This window comes from Quercus robur, chromosome 6, assembly GCF_932294415.1.
Source record: "Quercus robur chromosome 6, dhQueRobu3.1, whole genome shotgun sequence".
Classification (NCBI taxonomy): domain Eukaryota; kingdom Viridiplantae; phylum Streptophyta; class Magnoliopsida; order Fagales; family Fagaceae; genus Quercus; species Quercus robur.
In genome coordinates, this window is record NC_065539.1 from 25,154,972 (window position 1) to 25,164,514 (window position 9,543).

Sequence of the window (9,543 nt, forward strand, 5' to 3'; positions counted from 1 at the left end):
GCCAGAAGTTGAAGCGTCATGCTAGCTGGAGCACTACAGGACAAAATAGGACAATTAACCATTCTGTTATCGCGCGACTGGATCTCGTGACTCAGTTAAGCCACGAGGCTAAGCCGAGAGCCACCCCTGTTTTGAAAAACCTGACTCTTCACATTCCATTCTCACCCTAGTATAAATACCCCTTATACCCACAAAAGATAGAGAGCTTCCAAAGAGAATTTTGAGAGAGAAACCCTAGAGTAAAATAAGATTGATTCATCTACAATCTTTACATAAGAGTCTCTTCAAATTCCTCAACTCTCTTCCTCTCCATTGTTAAACTCTTGAGAGGTCTTTTACCAAAACCTGTCCTCACCATATCCATTACTGTGAGAGGGCTGTTTGGTGTTCTGGGAAGCAGTTAGGAAGGAACCAATCTACATTGGTTGATGCTTTGGTCAAGTAGCAGAATCCGAGAAGCTAGAAAAGAAATAGGTTCGGCGCAACCTCGTTAGAGCAAGAAGCTTGGAAGGCTTAGATACACTGGGTAGATTAGGCTTGGAGGGTCTATTGCTATTCATGTATCCCAACTACATTTTCTAGTGGATTACTTACCGCTTGGAGGGCGGCGGAGAGGTTTTACGCCGAAGGCTTCGGTTTCCTCTTCGATAACACATCGAGTGTTGTCCCTGTGTTTGCATCTTCCTTCCCTTTTATCTTTGCCTTTTATTATCTACTGTGATTGTAATTTTAATTGGCTTAGATTGTTTACCAATTCTATTTATAGCTTTTTTTCATTTTCCGCACACTAGGTGTTTGTCATAAAGCTTGAATTGGTTAATTTGTAATTGGGAATCTAAACGTTCAAGGGTGTTTTATACATATTTGAACTTTCAGAGAGGACCCTCTAGACCTCCACAACATAATAAGAAACATGACTTTAAGGAAAAAGTAAAACTTCATAATAAAAATGGCCCAAATCCTCAAATCCAAAAGAAAAAGGGTAATTGTTTTATTCATGGCAAGATAGGTCATTATGCAGCAACATGTAGGGCAAAAGGCAACTTCAACAACAATAGGAACAACAACAAAGGCTTAACATCAAATAAGGCAAATGTGATGGAAACCAAAGAGATCATTGCAGCGGTGGTGTGTGAGGCAAATTTGGTGACAAAAGTGAAAAGGATGAGTAGTTGATTCGGCTTGCATAAGGCATATTGGTGCATTCAAAAAGGAGTTTAGTTCCTACACTCCTATGGCGGAAGGCACCAACTGTGTTTATTTTGGGGACAATAGGTCCGTGTCGATGAGTGGTAAGGGAAGGTACTTTTAAAGCTAACTTTCAGTAAAACTCTTTCACTCAATAATGTCCTTCATGTACCTCACTTTCGACACAACCTCATTTTGGTACATTTGCTTGGTGAGGCTGGTATTAAAGTTTTATTTGATGGTGGCATATTACTTTAACTAAGAATGAAGCCTTTGTTGATAAGGGCTATGATGATGATGGTCTCTTTATACTTAATGTTGATCAAGTTATTAATGAAAGTGGTTCATCTTCTTGTGCTTACTTAGTCGAATCCATTGATGTTTGGCATAGTCGACTTGGACATGTTAATCTTGGCCATATAAAGAAAATGAAAGAATGTGGAATCATTAATTCACTAAGTGAAGCTAATATGGACAAATGTGAAATTTTTTCCAAAACTAAAATAACCAAGAAACCTTGTAAGTACATAACAAGAGAAACCGAGTTTCTTGGATTGATACATCGCAACTTGGGTGATTTAAAACACACCATGACTAGAGGTGGTAAAAAATTTTATGTGATCTTTGTTGATGACCACTCTAGATTCACTAAATTTTATTTACTAAGAACCAAAGATGAAGCTTTGGAGATGTTCATAAAGTATAAAAGTGAAGTTGAGATGCAAAAGAATAAAAGGTTTAAAAGACTTAGAATCGATAGAGGTGGTGAATATGAGTCTAACCCTTTTAAGGATTTTTGTGAACAAAATGGCATAATACATGAGGTAACTCCACCTAATTCACCCGAATCTAATGGAATAGTTGAAAGGAAAAATTGAACACTTAAAGAGATGACGAATGATTTACTTTTAGTTCCGAGCTATCTTACAACATGTGGGAGGAGGCCATTCTTTCAGTTTTCCATATTCAAAATAAGGAACCTCATAAGAAAACCAGTAAAACTCCTTACGAGCTTTGGGAATGGCGTCAGCCTAACTTGGAATACCTCAAAGTGTGGGGATGCTTGGCTAAAGTCATGCTACTTGAGCCTAAAAGGAGAAAGCTTGGTTCTAGAACATGTGATTGTGTGTTTATTGGTTATGCTTGCAATAGTTCATGCTATAGATTTCTTGTCATCAAAAGTGATATCTTAGAATCATATACTATTATTGAATATGAAAATGTCATTTTCTTTAAGCATATGTTTCCTTTGAAAAATAAGGACAAAGTGTTGCGTGATTCTATTGAAACTTCTAATAACTTTGTTGATGATGTGCAAGAAATAAGAAGGAGCAAGCGAGCTAGGAAGGAAAAGGATTATGATAACGATTTCCTTGCCTATGTTGTTGAAGATAAACCTGTAAGTTACTATGATGCAATTAAATCCGTAGATGCACCATTTTGGTAGGAAGCTATTAATAATGAATTAGAGTCTATTATGTCTAATTATACTTGGGAATTGGTTGCAAATGGGTGTTTAAAAGGAAATTGAAACCAGATGGTAAAATAGATAAGTATAAAGCACGCTTAGTCGCTAAGGGCTATAAGCAAAAACATAATGTGGACTTGTTTGATGCTTATTCTTTGGTTACTAGAATTGCATCTATTAGAATTTTATTTGTCATTGCATCTATTTACAATTTGGTGAACATCAAATGGATGTTAAAACTGCTTTTCTAAATGGTGATTTAGAAGAAGAAATTTATATGGAGAAACCCGAAGATTATGTAGTTCTTGGACAAGAACATAAAGTTTGTAAATTGGTTAAATTTTTATATGGTTTAAAACAAGCATCTTGTGAGAGACCACGCCCCCGACCCTTTTTTGGTGTTGGGCTAAACCCACGTGAGTGGGTGGAGTCATGTTATTGCCTTTCAAAATAGAGGTTGGACTGATTATATCTTCCCCTTTAGAATAAGGATTTTACAATGAAGTCGCTACTTATTTAATTATTGAAAAAAGAAAAGGAAACCATAATTGAAAATTTCATCATTTTATTAATTTGAAATTGAATTTACATTGATCATAGGAAATTACTTAGCTTTGGTCCTACATACAATCTAAGATAAAGTACATAGATTTGTCTCCTAGTTACAATCTAGAAATTGAAAATTACATGGATAAGCATTGATCTATTAACCCTTAATCTAAGTCTGTAGGCTATGTTATAAGATGGGAAGGTGTTAGGCACCCACCTTCTCTGGTGAAACCGGTCTTCTAGACTATGATGACCAACATTCATATTATATCATCCAATATGTTATCAATCAATTTGCATGTTGAATTTAATGTGTGTGCATGCGATAAACCCTAATTCCATTTATTTATTGCATTTTGATTGAAAAAAATAAATTCTAGTGAATGTGTGTGGATGTTGATATCCTAGATTCAAGGATTTGAGAGAATTATGAAACAAACATGTTCTTCATATTTTTTATGTAGATTTAAGATCAAAGCTAGTGTTATACACAAACATGTGAAGAACGCATATGAACAATTAAAAACATTCAAACATATTCAAGTAATTTAAATAAACACTAGCATGCTTTAATCTTAATCTCATCATAGTAATATAAAGAAACAAGTTAGGGAAATGGATTATACCCAATGGCGGAGCTAGGATTTAAGTTGAGGGGGGGCAAAATTTATAAATAACTCACAATTATGCACATTGTGAATATATAGTATTTGACACAAATTTGAAAAATTAAAATTTGTTCATTTGAATATTAAATAATTTTTTAACGATCTTTTTTAAAACGGTCACGAAAGGAAAGTATATTCATTTTGTTGTATTTATCTGTTTAGCTTTTAATCATTTTTTTGGAGAAACAAACACACACAAGAAAGAGGGAAAGTAAAAGACTTTTCCTCACATAAGCATCAATTTTCTAAGTCAAAAATTGAGTTATGAATGAAATGATGTGCAATTTTATATAATTTTGATTAATGAAAACTTATAAAATGCTCAAATTATTTTATTAGCAATAAACTTCTACTTATAAAAAAACACTCAAAATATAATGTGTGAATCTATAATATAATATTTATTATATAGTTGGCTTCAAATTCCTAGCAACTTGGTTACATGCATGATATTACAACACTATGCTTCCGTGTCAAGCCAACAAGTTTATATTGGCTACACTCTATAGCACTCAAACCAAAAATAAACTCATTAGAAATCATCCTTGGGCATTTATAACACCACTATGCCTAGTTTATTAAATCTCCATAGTCCAAGCTTCGTCAAAGTCACTGGTAATTGAATAATATTCTTCATCTTCTAGTGATAGCTTATGATACACACGAAGCTTTTGTGCAAGGCATGCTAGTGGAGGATTAAGGGCATGAAAGCACTCTTGCATCATTTAGAAATTATAAGCTATGCTCTGTTTCAAGGCCAAGAATCAAAGTGGAATTTAAATTAGCTAAATTTTTAATGAAGTGTGAGTGAAGAAAACTTTTGTTTAGGTGAAATTCCTCAACAGTTAAGGGATATAGTTTTGATTAATGTTCAATTATCTAATTGAATAGGTACTGCTTTTTTTTACCCAAAAATAAAGTAAGTAGGAGGTTGTAGTAAGTATAAGTTAAGGTGTTTTTTGTGCAGGCCAGGGGGGCAATTGCCCCCTCTCACCCCCCCTTGGCTCCACCCCCGATTATACTTGAATGCAAGATCCACACAGTGGAGGAGGAGACTCTTGGTAGAGGTCCTAATGGTGGAGTAGAAAAGAAGAACTATGAGAGAGAGAGTGAGTCTCACTCAATACCTTGAGTCTCAAGAAAACCAAGATATGACAAGACTACTCTACTTCACTAGAACTCAAGAAAGGAGGAGAGAGGGTGTTTCTCTGTGTCTTGGAATGGAGGAGAGGAAGGGTTTATATAGTGGTGGTGGAGAAACTATGAATGGAAGGGCATGCAACGAGGGTTGACAAAAGATCCAAGAGAATCATGAACCTATACCCTATTTCAGTATTTAGAGAAAGTTGGGGCATTAAATTTGGAGATTTGTGGGAGTGATGAGCAAGCAAAATGATTAAGAATTTGGTTTTTCCTGTAACTCCTGTAACAGCCCGTAGATCCAAATTCAAAAAATCATATCTTACTCAATTCTGATCGGAATTTTCTCATTCTTATGCTCAAATTGAAGCCGTAGATGTCTAGTTTCTGGCAAAATTAATCTCACCTAGATTCAAAATATTCTGGGAGATATCAATGAAATGGTGAGCAAAGATCATTAGGCTCCATTCACTTCTATTTCAGACTTAATCAGTTCCAAATTTACCCTAATTAAAAAAACAATTACACAAATTGCTCATTGAATAATTAATGTTTGATTATCTAATTAATCAAGTGTGTGCAACCTTACCATAAGATGTAGTCCTAGCCAATCAAATTATGACACGTCATTAATTTCAAATTGATTATAATTATAACCAATTGGAATCAATTGTTCATAATCACATATAGTCAAACTCAATTTATGATAGTGCATCTCGGCCATTAAAACTTGATTTGATAATAACTTTCAATCTGATAGTCCGATTAAGACTTATAACCGGTCAATTTGATCGTTACAACATCAAGATCATTTTGATGAAATGAAATTAAGGATCTAGTGGCTACAATTAAGATGCCTATTTCCAAAGTGAAATTACCCTTTTACCCTTTATGTGAGGTTAAATGCAGATTGCAAAATGGGGTGTCAACACACCTAAACAATGGCATGAAAAATTTGATAATGTTATGCTTACAGATGGGTATGTGATTAATGGTGCCAATAAATGCATATAGAGCAAGTTTAATGATAATGAATATGTCATTATATATTTGTATGTTGATGACTTGCTTATATTTGGAACTAGCCTTGATGTTGTGCATGATGCTAAATGTATTCTTGCCTCTAACTTTGATATGAAAGATTTGGATGAGGAAAATGTAATCTTGAGCATCAAGATCCCTAGGGATAATGATTGCATTACACTATCACAATCTCACCATGCAAAGAAAATTCTTAAAAAGTTTGAACACTTTGATATGTCACCTATGTCTACTCCTTTTGACTCAAAGGTACACCTGATTAAAAATAGTGGAGATAATGTTTCACAAGATAAATATGCACAAATCATTGGTAGTTTAATGTTTTTGACAAACTGTACTTGCCTTGATATTGCATATGTTGTTGGTAGATTGAGTAGGTATACTCATAATCCTAGTATTGAACATTGGGATGCAATATCTAGATTGTTGATTTAAAGGGTATTTTTTATTATGGTTTGTCATATTGTGGTTATCGTGCTATATTAGAAGGATATTGTGATGCTAATTGGATCTTTGATACAAATGAGGTAAAGCCCACTAGTGGATATTTGTTCACACTAGATAAAGGGGTTGTCTTTTGGAAATCATCCAAGCAGACTTGCATAGCAAGATCCACCATGGAATCAGAGTTAGTGGCCTTAGAGAAGGCTGGGTCCAAAGCCGAGTGTCTTAGGAGTTTATTAATTGATATATCATTGTATGCTAACTCTATTGCCTCTGTTTGCATGCATTGTGATTGCCAGGTTGCCATATCACGTAGGGGTGTACGGAATATCCGATTGACCCACCAACCTGACCAACCTACAGCCGACCCGCCCACCCTATGCGGGTCATTAAATTAGGCAATTTGGGTTGGGCGAGATAAACGCCCAAAATAGCAAATTGGGTCGGATAACAAATTGAAGCATTGCTAACCCGCTACAACCTGACCCGCCTGCTTAATTATACTTAAATAATATATATATTAATCAATTCAACTAATAAATTTTTACAGCTAATCAATAAACAATTCCTTATACAAAATATAAAAAGTCAACATTGAAACCCTAAAATCACTTCAACCGTATACTACATACACTATGTATTTAGCCTTCACCTTCATCCACTTCTTCTCCCTCCCACTTTCATGTTATTTTGTCTTTTTCTTCCTCAACCTTTTTGAAGCCTCTCATTACAACCCGACCTGCTAGCTTAATTATACATAAATAATAATAAATAAATAAATAAATAAAAAAAAATATATATATATATATATATTAGTTCAAATTGATCAACCGTATATTTTGTATGTAAAGTTAATCAATTCACCTAATCAATTTTTATAGCTAATCAATAATCAATTCCATATATAAAATATAAAAAGTCAACATTGAACCCCTAAAATCACTTTAATCGTATACTACATACACTCTGTATTTAGCCTTCACCTTCAGCCATGTCCTCTCCCTCCCTCTTTCATGTTATTTTGTCTTTTTCTTCCTCAACCTCTTTGAAGCCTCTTTTTTTTTATCCCTTCAATTCTTCACCTTCCATCAACTGTGTACTCTCCTAGACAACCACAAAGGTAGTTGATTTTATGTCTTGTATTGCGTAATGTTTATGTCTATATTTTTATTGGGTATGTTTTTTGTCTTTTTAATTTGGGTCCCATATATTCTTGTAAATATTGAGACCATGCATACCATTTCGAAGTTTATTTGTTATGTTGGAATGTTATTATTTGAATCCTTGATGTGACTTTGGGAATGTTAAGACTTTGGGTTTGTTGATTTAATTTTCCTCAATTGTAAGGCAGCAGCCTACTATTTTTTCTTTTTCTTTTTCCTTTTTTTGTGGAGACAAGGACTATTAGAGATGATATATCTCTTTTTTATTGACCCTATGTTTGTGATGGAATTGAGATTATCCAATGAAATCTACCTTTAATTTTTTGTGTGAATTACTTATATTTTGAGGTTATGCAATAATAAATTGTAGATTGTGATAATTGTTTTTAAAAAATAACATTGTTAATGCCAACCCGCACAACCTGCCGGGTTGAAACCGCCAAAATTTGTAACCAATCTGGTAGATGTAGACTTTAGTGGGTTAGTGGCATATTAGAATTTTTCCTACCCACTAGTGGCGAATTGGATATAAATATTGGCTTTTAGCCACCCAATCCGACCCACACACACCCCTAGCATATACTAAGAGCAAAATCTATAATGGGAAAAGTCGACACATCCGATTGAGGCACAATATTGTGAGGCAGCTTATTGATAATGGTGTAATGTCCTTGGACTTTGTGAGGTCAGAAAGGAATTTGTCCGATCCTTTGACCAAGCCACTAGCAAGAAGGACGGTGAGTGAGACATCGAGGGGGATAGAACTAATACCCAAATTGTGACATTATGGCTAATGCCCAACCTCTACGATGGGTGATTCCACGTAAGGGGTTAAATGGGTAGAGGTCATTGGTGGTCTATATGGGCACTATCAGTTATTGTGTTTTCCGCTATCTCATTAAAGATATTAGTTATAAGTCCATCCCTATGGTGTGAGACAATGCCAAGTTGCAAACTGTTGGAGGTTGATTTTTAAGCTCTTAATGGATCCATAGTCCTTACTTGTTGGGATGGGGTGTACTGCACACACTCCTCACAGATGCCACCTATGTGTGAGTGGAAGTTGTGCTGCTTCCTATGATACTTGGGTAGGTCTCTAGAGCTCTCATGAAACCCAATGGCGCATTGCCAAAATAAGGCACCAACCCGCTTATGGAACAACTTGGATAAAGAAAGGTATGTGGATGGTAAGTTTGGTTATCTAATAGCTTGGTTAAAAGAGTCTAACTCTACCATTGTCTAGTAGTTCCTACTTATCTATCCTAAGTATGGTTAAAACCTTTTGGTATTATATTGATGCATGCTTTCTTGAGTTTACTGTCTTTCCTAGTTTACTGTTTGTAACATGTGGGGGATTGTTGGAATGGGTTGTTGCGGACTAATGGAGTCACCACCTAGATTAAGTCTAGGAATCATATTGGGCCCTTTAGGCCAATCACTTATACACATGAATCCACGTACCAAATTATGGGTCCAGAGTTTGGGTATGGCTTGGGAAGGTGTTAGGCACCCAAGACCACTCGGCTTGTGGGCCTGCCTCCATTATGTGTTGCTAGGTCATATTTAATGAAAGAGTTTATTAAGAGAGCCCTAATCCTTAACCTAAACATACATCATGCACTTTAAATAAAAAAACACATACAACATGTTAAAAATATATCACAATATAAAAGGAAATAAACAAAATAAATTAAACATGGCAAGTTGACAATTAAATAAAACACACAAGGAAAGAATATCAAATAGACTAAACAAGGAAAAAATACTAAAGCAAACATGGAAAATAATTAAACATAAATTATTAACCTAATCATAGTCAAACAGAATCAAATAACATGTTAAAAAGTGATTAATATAATAAAAACAAGATTTTGCCCTAATT